This window comes from Coregonus clupeaformis, unplaced genomic scaffold (genome assembly GCF_020615455.1).
Source record: "Coregonus clupeaformis isolate EN_2021a unplaced genomic scaffold, ASM2061545v1 scaf1886, whole genome shotgun sequence".
Lineage (NCBI taxonomy): Eukaryota > Metazoa > Chordata > Actinopteri > Salmoniformes > Salmonidae > Coregonus > Coregonus clupeaformis.
Window position 1 is genome coordinate 62,501 of NW_025535340.1, and position 15,000 is coordinate 77,500.

At 48.7% G+C, this 15,000-nt stretch overlaps 1 pseudogene; it reads right to left on the reverse strand.

The window, feature by feature from the left end:
• The window catches only part of LOC121562626, an 86,122-nt pseudogene that overhangs the window by 58,835 nt on the left and 12,287 nt on the right, over positions 1–15,000 (reverse strand).

Sequence of the window (15,000 nt, forward strand, 5' to 3'; positions counted from 1 at the left end):
TGTAGGAGCAGATAGAGACAGAACAGAGGGATGTAGGAGCAGATAGAGACAGAACAGAGGGATGTAGGAGCAGATAGAGACAGAACAGAGGGATGTAGGAGCAGATAGAGACAGAACAGAGGGATGTAGGAGCAGATAGAGACAGAACCACAGCAGAGGGATGTAGGAGCAGATAGAGACAGAACAGAGGGATGTAGGAGCAGATAGAGACAGAACAGAGGGATGTAGGAGCAGATAGAGACAGAACAGAGGGATGTAGGAGCAGATAGAGACAGAACAGAGGGATGTAGGAGCAGATAGAGACAGAACAGAGGGATGTAGGAGCAGATAGAGACAGAACAGAGGGATGTAGGAGCAGATAGAGACAGAACATCAGAGGGATGTAGGAGCAGATAGAGACAGAACAGAGGGATGTAGGAGCAGATAGAGACAGAACAGAGGGATGTAGGAGCAGATAGAGACAGAACAGAGGATGTAGGAGCAGATAGAGACAGAACAGAGGGATGTAGGAGCAGATAGAGACAGAACAGAGGGATGTAGGAGCAGATAGAGACAGAACAGAGGGATGTAGGAGCAGATAGAGACAGAACAGAGGGATGTAGGAGCAGATAGAGACAGAACACACAGAGGGATGTAGGAGCAGATAGAGACAGAACAGAGGGATGTAGGAGCAGATAGAGACAGAACAGAGGGATGTAGGAGCAGATAGAGACAGAACAGAGGGATGTAGAGCAGATAGAGACAGAACAGAGGGATGTAGGAGCAGATAGAGACAGAACAGAGGGATGTAGGAGCAGATAGAGACAGAACAGAGGGATGTAGGAGCAGATAGAGACAGAACAGAGGGATGTAGGAGCAGATAGAGACAGAAGCAGAGGGATGTAGGAGCAGATAGAGACAGAACAGAGGGATGTAGGAGCAGATAGAGACAGAACAGAGGGATGTAGGAGCAGATAGAGACAGAACAGAGGGATGTAGGAGCAGATAGAGACAGAACAGAGGGATGTAGGAGCAGATAGAGACAGAACAGAGGGATGTAGGAGCAGATAGAGACAGAACAGAGGGATGTAGGAGCAGATAGAGACAGAACAGAGGGATGTAGGAGCAGATAGAGACAGAACAGGGATGTAGGAGCAGATAGAGACAGAACAGAGGGATGTAGGAGCAGATAGAGACAGAACAGAGGGATGTAGGAGCAGATAGAGACAGAACAGAGGGATGTAGGAGCAGATAGAGACAGAACAGAGGGATGTAGGAGCAGATAGAGACAGAACAGAGGGATGTAGGAGCAGATAGAGACAGAACAGAGGGATGTAGGAGCAGATAGAGACAGAACAGAGGGATGTAGGAGCAGATAGAGACAGAACAGAGGGATGTAGGAGCAGATAGAGACAGAACAGAGGGATGTAGGAGCAGATAGAGACAGAACAGAGGGATGTAGGAGCAGATAGAGACAGAACAGAGGGATGTAGGAGCAGATAGAGACAGAACAGAGGGATGTAGGAGCAGATAGAGACAGAACAGAGGGATGTAGGAGCAGATAGAGACAGAAACAGAGGGATGTAGGAGCAGATAGAGACAGAACAGAGAGGATGTAGGAGCAGATAGAGACAGAACAGAGGGATGTGAGGACAGATAGAGACAGAACAGAGAGGATGTAGGAGCAGATAGAGACAGAACAGAGGGATGTAGGAGCAGATAGAGACAGAACAGAGGGATGTAGGAGCAGATAGAGACAGAACCACAGCAGAGGGATGTAGGAGCAGATAGAGACAGAGCAGAGGGATGTAGGAGCAGATAGAGACAGAACAGAGGGATGTAGGAGCAGATAGAGACAGAACAGAGGGATGTAGGAGCAGATAGAGACAGAGCAGAGGGATGTAGGAGCAGATAGAGACAGAACAGAGGGATGTAGGAGCAGATAGAGACAGAACAGAGGGATGTAGGAGCAGATAGAGACAGAACAGAGGGATGTAGGAGCAGATAGAGACAGAACAGAGGGATGTAGGAGCAGATAGAGACAGAACAGAGGGATGTAGGAGCAGATAGAGACAGAACAGAGGGATGTAGGAGCAGATAGAGACAGAACAGAGGGATGTAGGAGCAGATAGAGACAGAACAGAGGGATGTAGGAGCAGATAGAGACAGAACAGAGGGATGTAGGAGCAGATAGAGACAGAACAGAGGGATGTAGGAGCAGATAGAGACAGAACAGAGGGATGTAGGAGCAGATAGAGACAGAACTAGAGGGATGTAGGAGCAGATAGAGACAGAACAGAGGGATGTAGGAGCAGATAGAGACAGAACAGAGGGATGTAGGAGCAGATAGAGACAGAACCAGAGGGATGTAGGAGCAGATAGAGACAGAAACAGAGGGATGTAGGAGCAGATAGAGACAGAACAGAGGGATGTAGGAGCAGATAGAGACAGAACAGAGGGATGTAGGAGCAGATAGAGACAGAACAGAGGGATGTAGGAGCAGATAGAGACAGAACAGAGGGATGCTAGGAGCAGATAGAGACAGAACAGAGGGATGTAGGAGCAGATAGAGACAGAACAGAGGGATGTAGGAGCAGATAGAGACAGAACAGAGGGATGTAGGAGCAGATAGAGACAGAACAGAGGGATGTAGGAGCAGATAGAGACAGAACCAGAGGGATGTAGGAGCAGATAGAGACAGAACAGAGGGATGTAGGAGCAGATAGAGACAGAAGCAGAGGGATGTAGGAGCAGATAGAGACAGAACAGAGGGATGTAGGAGCAGATAGAGACAGAACAGAGGGATGTAGGAGCAGATAGAGACAGAACAGAGGGATGTAGGAGCAGATAGAGACAGAACAGAGGGATGTAGGAGCAGATAGAGACAGAACAGAGGGATGTAGGAGCAGATAGAGACAGAAGCAGAGGGATGTAGGAGCAGATAGAGACAGAACAGAGGGATGTAGGAGCAGATAAGAGACAGAACAGAGGGATGTAGGAGCAGATAGAGACAGAACAGAGGGATGTAGGAGCAGATAGAGACAGAACAGAGGGATGTAGGAGCAGATAGAGACAGAACCACAGCAGAGGGATGTAGGAGCAGATAGAGACAGAACAGAGGGATGTAGGAGCAGATAGAGACAGAACAGAGGGATGTAGGAGCAGATAGAGACAGAACAGAGAGGGATGTAGGAGCAGATAGAGACAGAACAGAGGGATGTAGGAGCAGATAGAGACAGAACCACAGCAGAGGGATGTAGGAGCAGATAGAGACAGAACAGAGGGATGTAGGAGCAGATAGAGACAGAAACGCAGAGGGATGTAGGAGCAGATAGAGACAGAACAGAGGGATGTAGGAGCAGATAGAGACAGAACAGAGGGATGTAGGAGCAGATAGAGACAGAACAGAGGGATGTAGGAGCAGATAGAGACAGAACAGAGGGATGTAGGAGCAGATAGAGACAGAACAGAGGGATGTAGGAGCAGATAGAGACAGAACCCAGCAGAGGATGTAGGAGCAGATAGAGACAGAACAGAGAGGATGTAGGAGCAGATAGAGACAGACACAGAGGGATGTAGGAGCAGATAGAGACAGAACAGAGGGATGTAGGAGCAGATAGAGACAGAACAGAGGGATGTAGGAGCAGATAGAGACAGAACAGAGGGATGTAGGAGCAGATAGAGACAGAACCACAGCAGAGGGATGTAGGAGCAGATAGAGACAGAACAGAGGGATGTAGGAGCAGATAGAGACAGAAACAGCAGAGGGATGTAGGAGCAGATAGAGACAGAACAGAGGGATGTAGGAGCAGATAGAGACAGAACAGAGGGATGTAGGAGCAGATAGAGACAGAACAGAGGGATGTAGGAGCAGATAGAGACAGAACAGAGGGATGTAGGAGCAGATAGAGACAGAACAGAGGGATGTAGGAGCAGATAGAGACAGAACAGAGGGATGTAGGAGCAGATAGAGACAGAACCAGCAGAGGGATGTAGGAGCAGATAGAGACAGAACAGAGGGATGTAGGAGCAGATAGAGACAGAACAGAGGGATGTAGGAGCAGATAGAGACAGAACAGAGGGATGTAGGAGCAGATAGAGACAGAACAGAGGGATGTAGGAGCAGATAGAGACAGAAGCAGAGGGATGTAGGAGCAGATAGAGACAGAACAGAGGGATGTAGGAGCAGATAGAGACAGAACAGAGGGATGTAGGAGCAGATAGAGACAGAACCACAGCAGAGGGATGTAGGAGCAGATAGAGACAGAACAGAGGGATGTAGGAGCAGATAGAGACAGAACAGAGGGATGTAGGAGCAGATAGAGACAGAACAGAGGGATGTAGGAGCAGATAGAGACAGAACAGAGGGATGTAGGAGCAGATAGAGACAGAACAGAGGGATGTAGGAGCAGATAGAGACAGCCACAACAGAGGGATGTAGGAGCAGATAGAGACAGAACAGAGGGATGTAGGAGCAGATAGAGACAGAACAGAGGGATGTAGGAGCAGATAGAGACAGAACCACAGCAGAGGGATGTAGGAGCAGATAGAGACAGAAACCAGAGGGATGTAGGAGCAGATAGAGACAGAACACAGCAGAGGGATGTAGGAGCAGATAGAGACAGAACAGAGGGATGTAGGAGCAGATAGAGACAGAGCACAGAGGGATGTAGGAGCAGATAGAGACAGAACCACAGCAGAGGGATGTAGGAGCAGATAGAGACAGAACAGAGGGATGTAGGAGCAGATAGAGACAGACACAGAGGGATGTAGGAGCAGATAGAGACAGAACAGAGGGATGTAGGAGCAGGTAGAGACAGAGCCAGAGGGATGTAGGAGCAGATAGAGACAGAACAGAGGGATGTAGGAGCAGATAGAGACAGAACCACAGCAGAGGGATGTAGGAGCAGATAGAGACAGAACAGAGGGATGTAGGAGCAGATAGAGACAGAACAGAGGGATGTAGGAGCAGATAGAGACAGAACAGAGGGATGTAGGAGCAGATAGAGACAGAACAGAGGGATGTAGGAGCAGATAGAGACAGAACCACAGCAGAGGGATGTAGGAGCAGATAGAGACAGAACAGAGGGATGTAGGAGCAGATAGAGACAGAACAGAGGGATGTAGGAGCAGATAGAGACAGAACCACAGCAGAGGGATGTAGGAGCAGATAGAGACAGAACAGAGGGATGTAGGAGCAGATAGAGACAGAACCACAGCAGAGGGATGTAGGAGCAGATAGAGACAGAACAGAGGGATGTAGGAGCAGATAGAGACAGAACAGAGGGATGTAGGAGCAGATAGAGACAGAACAGAGGGATGTAGGAGCAGATAGAGACAGAACAGAGGGATGTAGGAGCAGATAGAGACAGAACAGAGGGATGTAGGAGCAGATAGAGACAGAACAGAGGGATGTAGGAGCAGATAGAGACAGAACCACAGCAGAGGGATGTAGGAGCAGATAGAGACAGAACAGAGGGATGTAGGAGCAGATAGAGACAGAACACCAGAGGGATGTAGGAGCAGATAGAGACAGAACAGAGGGATGTAGGAGCAGATAGAGACAGAACAGAGGGATGTAGGAGCAGATAGAGACAGAACAGAGGGATGTAGGAGCAGATAGAGACAGAACAGAGGGATGTAGGAGCAGATAGAGACAGAACAGAGGGATGTAGGAGCAGATAGAGACAGAACAGAGGGATGTAGGAGCAGATAGAGACAGAACAGAGGGATGTAGGAGCAGATAGAGACAGAACAGAGGGATGTAGGAGCAGATAGAGACAGAACAGAGGGGAAGTAGGAGCAGATAGAGACAGACACAGCAGGGATGTAGGAGCAGATAGAGACAGAACAGAGGGATGTAGGAGCAGATAGAGACAGAACAGAGGGATGTAGGAGCAGATAGAGACAGAACAGAGGGATGTAGGAGCAGATAGAGACAGAACAGAGGGATGTAGGAGCAGATAGAGACAGAACAGAGGGATGTAGGAGCAGATAGAGACAGAAGCAGAGGGATGTAGGAGCAGATAGAGACAGAACAGAGGGATGTAGGAGCAGATAGAGACAGAACAGAGGGATGTAGGAGCAGATAGAGACAGAACAGAGGGATGTAGGAGCAGATAGAGACAGAACAGAGGGATGTAGGAGCAGATAGAGACAGAACAGAGGGATGTAGGAGCAGATAGAGACAGAACAGAGGGATGTAGGAGCAGATAGAGACAGAACAGAGGGATGTAGGAGCAGATAGAGACAGAACAGAGGGATGTAGGAGCAGATAGAGACAGAACAGAGGGATGTAGGAGCAGATAGAGACAGAACAGAGGGATGTAGGAGCAGATAGAGACAGAACAGAGGGATGTAGGAGCAGATAGAGACAGAAGCAGAGGGATGTAGGAGCAGATAGAGACAGAACAGAGGGATGTAGGAGCAGATAGAGACAGAACCAGAGGGATGTAGGAGCAGATAGAGACAGAACAGAGGGATGTAGGAGCAGATAGAGACAGAACAGAGGGATGTAGGAGCAGATAGCAGACACAGAGGGATGTAGGAGCAGATAGAGACAGAACAGAGGGATGTAGGAGCAGATAGAGACAGAACAGAGGGATGTAGGAGCAGATAGAGACAGAACAGAGGGATGTAGGAGCAGATAGAGACAGAACAGAGGGATGTAGGAGCAGATAGAGACAGAACAGAGGGATGTAGGAGCAGATAGAGACAGAACAGAGGGATGTAGGAGCAGATAGAGACAGACACACAGAGGGATGTAGGAGCAGATAGAGACAGAACAGAGGGATGTAGGAGCAGATAGAGACAGAACAGAGGGATGTAGGAGCAGATAGAGACAGAACAGAGGGATGTAGGAGCAGATAGAGACAGAACAGAGGGATGTAGGAGCAGATAGAGACAGAACAGAGGGATGTAGGAGCAGATAGAGACAGAACAGAGGGATGTAGGAGCAGATAGAGACAGAACAGAGGGATGTAGGAGCAGATAGAGACAGAACAGAGGGATGTAGGAGCAGATAGAGACAGAACAGAGGGATGTAGGAGCAGATAGAGACAGAACAGAGGGATGTAGGAGCAGATAGAGACAGAACAGAGGGATGTAGGAGCAGGTAGAGACAGAACAGAGGGATGTAGGAGCAGATAGAGACAGAACCACACAGAGGGATGTAGGAGCAGATAGAGACAGAACAGAGGGATGTAGGAGCAGATAGAGACAGAACAGAGGGATGTAGGAGCAGATAGAGACAGAACAGAGGGATGTAGGAGCAGATAGAGACAGAACCCGCAGAGGGATGTAGGAGCAGATAGAGACAGAACAGAGGGATGTAGGAGCAGATAGAGACAGAACCACCAGAGGGATGTAGGAGCAGATAGAGACAGAACAGAGGGATGTAGGAGCAGATAGAGACAGAACCACAGCAGAGGGATGTAGGAGCAGGTAGAGACAGAACCACAGCAGAGGGATGTAGGAGCAGATAGAGACAGAACAGAGGGATGTAGGAGCAGATAGAGACAGAACCCGCAGAGGGATGTAGGAGCAGATAGAGACAGAACCGCAGAGGGATGTAGGAGCAGATAGAGACAGAACCACAGCAGAGGGATGTAGGAGCAGATAGAGACAGAACCACAGCAGAGGGATGTAGGAGCAGATAGAGACAGAACAGAGGGATGTAGGAGCAGATAGAGACAGAACAGAGGGATGTAGGAGCAGATAGAGACAGAACAGAGGGATGTAGGAGCAGATAGAGACAGAACAGAGGGATGTAGGAGCAGATAGAGACAGAACCACACAGAGGGATGTAGGAGCAGATAGAGACAGAACAGAGGGATGTAGGAGCAGATAGAGACAGAGCAGAGGGATGTAGGAGCAGATAGAGACAGAACAGAGGGATGTAGGAGCAGATAGAGACAGAACAGAGGGATGTAGGAGCAGATAGAGACAGAACAGAGGGATGTAGGAGCAGATAGAGACAGAACAGAGGGATGTAGGAGCAGATAGAGACAGAACAGAGGGATGTAGGAGCAGATAGAGACAGAACAGAGGGATGTAGGAGCAGATAGAGACAGAACCACAGCAGAGGGATGTAGGAGCAGATAGAGACAGAACAGAGGGATGTAGGAGCAGATAGAGACAGAACAGAGGGATGTAGGAGCAGATAGAGACAGAACAGAGGGATGTAGGAGCAGATAGAGACAGAACAGAGGGATGTAGGAGCAGATAGAGACAGAACAGAGGGATGTAGGAGCAGATAGAGACAGAACAGAGGGATGTAGGAGCAGATAGAGACAGAACAGAGGGATGTAGGAGCAGATAGAGACAGAACAGAGGGATGTAGGAGCAGATAGAGACAGAACAGAGGGATGTAGGAGCAGATAGAGACAGAACAGAGGGATGTAGGAGCAGATAGAGACAGAACAGAGGGATGTAGGAGCAGGTAGAGACAGAACAGAGGGATGTAGGAGCAGATAGAGACAGAACAGAGGGATGTAGGAGCAGATAGAGACAGAACAGAGGGATGTAGGAGCAGATAGAGACAGAACCACAGCAGAGGGATGTAGGAGCAGATAGAGACAGAACAGAGGGATGTAGGAGCAGATAGAGACAGAACAGAGGGATGTAGGAGCAGATAGAGACAGAACAGAGGGATGTAGGAGCAGATAGAGACAGAACAGAGGGATGTAGGAGCAGATAGAGACAGAACAGAGGGATGTAGGAGCAGATAGAGACAGAACCACAGCAGAGGGATGTAGGAGCAGATAGAGACAGAACAGAGGGATGTAGGAGCAGGTAGAGACAGAACAGAGGGATGTAGGAGCAGGTAGAGACAGAACAGAGGGATGTAGGAGCAGATAGAGACAGAACAGAGGGATGTAGGAGCAGATAGAGACAGAACAGAGGGATGTAGGAGCAGATAGAGACAGAACAGAGGGATGTAGGAGCAGATAGAGACAGAACGAGAGGGATGTAGGAGCAGATAGAGACAGAACAGAGGGATGTAGGAGCAGATAGAGACAGAACAGAGGGATGTAGGAGCAGATAGAGACAGAACAGAGGGATGTAGGAGCAGATAGAGACAGAACAGAGGGATGTAGGAGCAGATAGAGACAGAACAGAGGGATGTAGGAGCAGATAGAGACAGAACAGAGGGATGTAGGAGCAGATAGAGACAGAACAGAGGGATGTAGGAGCAGGTAGAGACAGAACAGAGGGATGTAGGAGCAGATAGAGACAGAACAGAGGGATGTAGGAGCAGATAGAGACAGAACAGAGGGATGTAGGAGCAGATAGAGACAGAACAGAGGGATGTAGGAGCAGGTAGAGACAGAACAGAGGGATGTAGGAGCAGATAGAGACAGAAACAGAGCAGAGGGATGTAGGAGCAGATAGAGACAGAACAGAGGGATGTAGGAGCAGATAGAGACAGAACAGAGGGATGTAGGAGCAGATAGAGACAGAACAGAGGGATGTAGGAGCAGATAGAGACAGAACAGAGGGATGTAGGAGCAGATAGAGACAGAACCACAGCAGAGGGATGTAGGAGCAGATAGAGACAGAACAGAGGGATGTAGGAGCAGGTAGAGACAGAACAGAGGGATGTAGGAGCAGATAGAGACAGAACAGAGGGATGTAGGAGCAGATAGAGACAGAACAGAGGGATGTAGGAGCAGATAGAGACAGAACAGAGGGATGTAGGAGCAGATAGAGACAGAACCACAGCAGAGGGATGTAGGAGCAGATAGAGACAGAACAGAGGGATGTAGGAGCAGATAGAGACAGAACAGAGGGATGTAGGAGCAGATAGAGACAGAACAGAGGGATGTAGGAGCAGGTAGAGACAGAACAGAGGGATGTAGGAGCAGATAGAGACAGAACAGAGGGATGTAGGAGCAGATAGAGACAGAACAGAGGGATGTAGGAGCAGATAGAGACAGAACAGAGGGATGTAGGAGCAGATAGAGACAGAACAGAGGGATGTAGGAGCAGATAGAGACAGAACAGAGGGATGTAGGAGCAGATAGAGACAGAACAGAGGGATGTAGGAGCAGATAGAGACAGAACAGAGGGATGTAGGAGCAGATAGAGACAGAACAGAGGGATGTAGGAGCAGATAGAGACAGAACAGAGGGATGTAGGAGCAGATAGAGACAGAACAGAGGGATGTAGGAGCAGATAGAGACAGAACAGAGGGATGTAGGAGCAGATAGAGACAGAACAGAGGGATGTAGGAGCAGATAGAGACAGAACAGAGGGATGTAGGAGCAGATAGAGACAGAACAGAGGGATGTAGGAGCAGATAGAGACAGAACAGAGGGATGTAGGAGCAGATAGAGACAGAACAGAGGGATGTAGGAGCAGATAGAGACAGAACAGAGGGATGTAGGAGCAGATAGAGACAGAACAGAGGGATGTAGGAGCAGGTAGAGACAGAACAGAGGGATGTAGGAGCAGATAGAGACAGAACAGAGGGATGTAGGAGCAGATAGAGACAGAACCACAGCAGAGGGATGTAGGAGCAGATAGAGACAGAACAGAGGGATGTAGGAGCAGGTAGAGACAGAACAGAGGGATGTAGGAGCAGATAGAGACAGAACAGAGGGATGTAGGAGCAGATAGAGACAGAACCACAGCAGAGGGATGTAGGAGCAGATAGAGACAGAACAGAGGGATGTAGGAGCAGATAGAGACAGAACAGAGGGATGTAGGAGCAGATAGAGACAGAACAGAGGGATGTAGGAGCAGATAGAGACAGAACAGAGGGATGTAGGAGCAGATAGAGACAGAACAGAGGGATGTAGGAGCAGATAGAGACAGAACAGAGGGATGTAGGAGCAGATAGAGACAGAACAGAGGGATGTAGGAGCAGATAGAGACAGAACCACAGCAGAGGGATGTAGGAGCAGATAGAGACAGAACAGAGGGATGTAGGAGCAGATAGAGACAGAACAGAGGGATGTAGGAGCAGGTAGAGACAGAACAGAGGGATGTAGGAGCAGATAGAGACAGAACCACAGCAGAGGGATGTAGGAGCAGATAGAGACAGAACAGAGGGATGTAGGAGCAGATAGAGACAGAACAGAGGGATGTAGGAGCAGATAGAGACAGAACAGAGGGATGTAGGAGCAGATAGAGACAGAACAGAGGGATGTAGGAGCAGATAGAGACAGAACAGAGGGATGTAGGAGCAGATAGAGACAGAACAGAGGGATGTAGGAGCAGATAGAGACAGAACAGAGGGATGTAGGAGCAGGTAGAGACAGAACAGAGGGATGTAGGAGCAGATAGAGACAGAACAGAGGGATGTAGGAGCAGATAGAGACAGAACAGAGGGATGTAGGAGCAGATAGAGACAGAACAGAGGGATGTAGGAGCAGATAGAGACAGAACAGAGGGATGTAGGAGCAGATAGAGACAGAACAGAGGGATGTAGGAGCAGATAGAGACAGAACAGAGGGATGTAGGAGCAGATAGAGACAGAACAGAGGGATGTAGGAGCAGATAGAGACAGAACAGAGGGATGTAGGAGCAGATAGAGACAGAACAGAGGGATGTAGGAGCAGATAGAGACAGAACAGAGGGATGTAGGAGCAGATAGAGACAGAACAGAGGGATGTAGGAGCAGATAGAGACAGAACCACAGCAGAGGGATGTAGGAGCAGATAGAGACAGAACAGAGGGATGTAGGAGCAGATAGAGACAGAACAGAGGGATGTAGGAGCAGATAGAGACAGAACAGAGGGATGTAGGAGCAGATAGAGACAGAACAGAGGGATGTAGGAGCAGATAGAGACAGAACAGAGGGATGTAGGAGCAGATAGAGACAGAACAGAGGGATGTAGGAGCAGATAGAGACAGAACAGAGGGATGTAGGAGCAGATAGAGACAGAACAGAGGGATGTAGGAGCAGATAGAGACAGAACAGAGGGATGTAGGAGCAGATAGAGACAGAACAGAGGGATGTAGGAGCAGATAGAGACAGAACCACAGCAGAGGGATGTAGGAGCAGATAGAGACAGAACAGAGGGATGTAGGAGCAGATAGAGACAGAACAGAGGGATGTAGGAGCAGATAGAGACAGAACCACAGCAGAGGGATGTAGGAGCAGATAGAGACAGAACAGAGGGATGTAGGAGCAGATAGAGACAGAACAGAGGGATGTAGGAGCAGGTAGAGACAGAACAGAGGGATGTAGGAGCAGATAGAGACAGAACAGAGGGATGTAGGAGCAGATAGAGACAGAACAGAGGGATGTAGGAGCAGGTAGAGACAGAACCAGAGGAGGACAGAGAAGCAGAAACAGAGACAGAGGAGCAGAGCTAGATACCTGAATCTATAGAGCTAGTTGTATCTCTTTGGCTGAACCATCACAATGACAAGCTACTATCTGCATACTGTCTCTAGGATACGGAAGCTTGGGAGGCGGAGACTTCAATATTAGACTTTCAGAATCCTAAACCACCAAACATTATTAATCCAAACCAATGTGTCTGCAATATGCTGCTTAGAATCCCTGCTTGGGAAAGAATGATTGGCTGGCTAGATGGAACAGAGAGTGGTTTGAATTCTAATGGAACTGTAAGTAGTTCTGAATTCTAAACATTAAAATAGCATACATTATGGTAATTCCAATTATTTTACGTCACAATTCAGTGTAAGCACTGTAGGTGGTTTGTGGTTTAATAGTTAGAATCCTAACGGATGAATGCGCTGGCTGGGGGGTTGAAAGAACAGCTAACTGAATGGGTGAGAAGTAGAAATGACAGCTAACTGAATGGGAGGTAGGGAATGGACTGGTGGGGGGTTGAAAGGTCAGCTAACTGAATGGGAGGTAGGGAATGGACTGGTGGGGGGTTGAAAGGTCAGCTAACTGAATAGGAGGTAGGGAATGGACTGGTGGGGGTTGAAAGGTCAGCTAACTGAATGGGAGGTAGGGAATGGACTGGTGGGGGGTTGAAAGGTCAGCTAACTGAATGGGAGGTAGGGAATGGACTGGTGGGGGTTGAAAGGTCAGCTAACTGAATGGGAGGTAGGGAATGGACTGGTGGGGGGTTGAAAGGTCAGCTAACTGAATGGGAGGTAGGGAATGGGGTGAAAGGTCAGCTAACTGAATAGGAGGTAGGGAATGGACTAGTGGGGGGGTTGAAGGTCAGCTAACTGAATGGGAGGTAGGGAATGGACTGGTGGGGGGTTGAAAGGTCAGCTAACTGAATGGGGAGGTAGGGAATGGACTGGTGGGGGGTTGAAAGGTCAGCTAACTGAATGGGAGGTAGGGAATGGACAGGGGGGTTGAAGGTCAGCTAACTGAATGGGAGGTAGGGAATGGACTGGTGGGGGGTTGAAGGTCAGCTAATTGAATGTGTCGGTGGAAGAATGGATGGTATGGAATGGAATGAATGGGAGGGAGGTAGAGAATATACAGATTGGTAGTGGTGGAAAACAGGAGTCAACTCTGAAGATCGATCCAAAGCTTCAAAGATTCACTATATGTGAATGGACTGTAACTGAGTGGGGTGGGTGGTAGAATGGATGGATGGGGGGTAGGGAATGAACAGGGTGGGTGGTAGAATGGATGGGTGGGGGGTAGGGAATGAACAGGGTGGGTGGTAGAATGGATGGGTGGGGGGTAGGGAATGAACAGGGTGGGTGGTAGAATGTATGGGTGGTATGGAATGAGGGTGGGGGGTAGGGAATGAACAGGGTGGGTGATATAGAATGAGGATGGGAGATAGGGAATGAACAGGGTGGGTGATATAGAATGAGGATGGGAGATAGGGAATGAACAGGGTGGGTGATATAGAATGAGGGTGGGAGATAGGGAATGAACAGGGTGGGTGGTAGCTAGTGGTGAAGCATAAAGTGAACTCTTAATGAAGATTGATCCGAAGCCCAGCCAGAGGCAATCCACTGTGGGACAGTAAGGGACTCATAAATCTCTGGAATCCACCTCCTCCCTTCCCCCTACCTCCCTCTTCCTCCTCGTAGAAAAACAATGGGCAAATCATCAATTTAATTTCGATTCACTTCCTGAACAGACTACTCAATTAGGAACCAAACCGAATAAAACTGACTTGAAACAGGGAGGGACTAACTGAACTTGTCCAATAAGAAACACTCATTTTTGTTTTTCTGTTGCATGTTTTGCTAGTGTGTCCCAATGAATACAACCCTGGTAGAAGCAACAGGAAGCACAATTATCCCAACAGGAAATGATGTATTAGCCTCACCTTTGAACTTGTGGAAGACGGCCCAGAGCTCAGCGATGTCTGTAGCGAAGGTGATGTCTGTGTCCAGGACGATGACTTTCTGCAGGTCTGGGGGTAAGGTCTTGGTGAGCACCAGCTTCATCAGACCGTAGATACCGGAGTAATGCTTGTTGGGGATCCATGACACCTCAGCCTGATGGAAGAGAAGGAGGTAGAGGCTGTTAACAGACCCTAACCAGACAGTCTTGTTGGGGATCCATGACACCTCAGACAAGATTAACAAACATACAGAAACAGGCTGAACAGAGAATTTATATGTTTGAGGGGTGGAGAGTGAAGGTTAACTGGGGATAATGCTCAGTGTATCCTGTGAGAGTGAAGGTTAACTGTACAGGGGGTTATAACGCTCAGTGTATCCTGTGAGAGTGAAGGTTAACTGTACAGTGTTATAACGCTCAGTGTATCCTGTGAGAATGCTCAGTGTATCCTGTGAGAGTGAAGGTTAACTGTACAGGGTGTTATAACGCTCAGTGTATCCTGTGAGAGTGAAGGTTAACTGTACAGGGGTAGGGGTTATAATGCTCAGTGTATCATTTGAGAGGAGTAGAGATGTGGTTGGTTGGGAAGGTAGCTCAGGTAGGTGTCTCACCTTGAGTTTGTCACCCCTGTAGAAGTCTACACTCACTGCAGGGACAATCCAGGTGTGTGTGTGTGTCACGCAGGTGTGTTTGTGTGTGTGTGTGTGTGTGTCACGCAGGTGTGTCTCACCTTGAGTTCGTCTGCATCGTAGAAGTCTACCCTGACTGCAGGGACC